Source organism: Hetaerina americana, unplaced genomic scaffold (assembly GCF_022747635.1).
Source record: "Hetaerina americana unplaced genomic scaffold, ioHetAmer1.1.p SCAF_63, whole genome shotgun sequence".
In the NCBI taxonomy this organism is placed as follows: Eukaryota; Metazoa; Arthropoda; class Insecta; order Odonata; family Calopterygidae; genus Hetaerina; species Hetaerina americana.
This window is the reverse complement of record NW_027287239.1, coordinates 1014457-1015093: the sequence shown is the minus strand read 5'-3', so window position 1 is coordinate 1015093 and position 637 is coordinate 1014457. Positions and strand designations below refer to the sequence as shown.

The following is a 637-nucleotide window of genomic DNA, read 5'->3' as shown; positions in this document are numbered from 1 at the left end:
GGGCATTATTTAATATACAAAAATTAAACGCAATAAATGCATGGAATATTATCGTTAACTTAAGACATTTTAATTTATCTATTACAATTAATTATACTACACTTTTTTGTGACACGCCAACCAATTATGTATATCTCTATAATTATGCTCAGTTATGAATCGGAGGGTGCCTAGTTGAAATCCGAGTTTGCTCCAGAAACCTTTCTTCCTTCAACTTTTTCCTGGACTCCGGATCATTCCTACGAAGCACTTACAATGGCGCTGGAATGATCCCCTACCCCAATTGTCTCCTACACGTCACATTCCAGCGTCAGATGTATGGTTGCGGTGTCCGAGTGGTTAAGGAGTTGGACTTGACATCCAATGGGCACTGCCCGCGCAGGTTCGAATCCTGTCCGCAACGAATTTTTTGGCCGACCAAGTGGCTGCTGGGCATCGTCCTCTTCTGCAAACTCAGAGGTCGCGGGTTCGATTCTCGCTTAGGTTTTTCCTCCACCAACGGCTTGGGCATATGTAATTGTCAAATCGGATCAAAGTTCAAAGTTCGATGCAAAAGTCGAAGTTCTGTTTTCCGACTAATACCAAATTTATTAATAAATTCGTCCATCAATTATTTTATAAGTCCTTATACTTTACT

General features: G+C 40.8%; 1 non-coding gene across 1 annotated transcript; it reads left to right on the top strand.

Annotated features, from left to right (window-relative positions):
* The first annotated feature begins 321 nt into the window (after nucleotides 1-321).
* TRNAS-UGA (transfer RNA serine (anticodon UGA)) lies at nucleotides 322-403 on the top strand. Its single transcript has one exon. It is a non-coding gene; the product is annotated as a tRNA-Ser (tRNA).
* The last annotated feature ends 234 nt before the right edge of the window (nucleotides 404-637 follow it).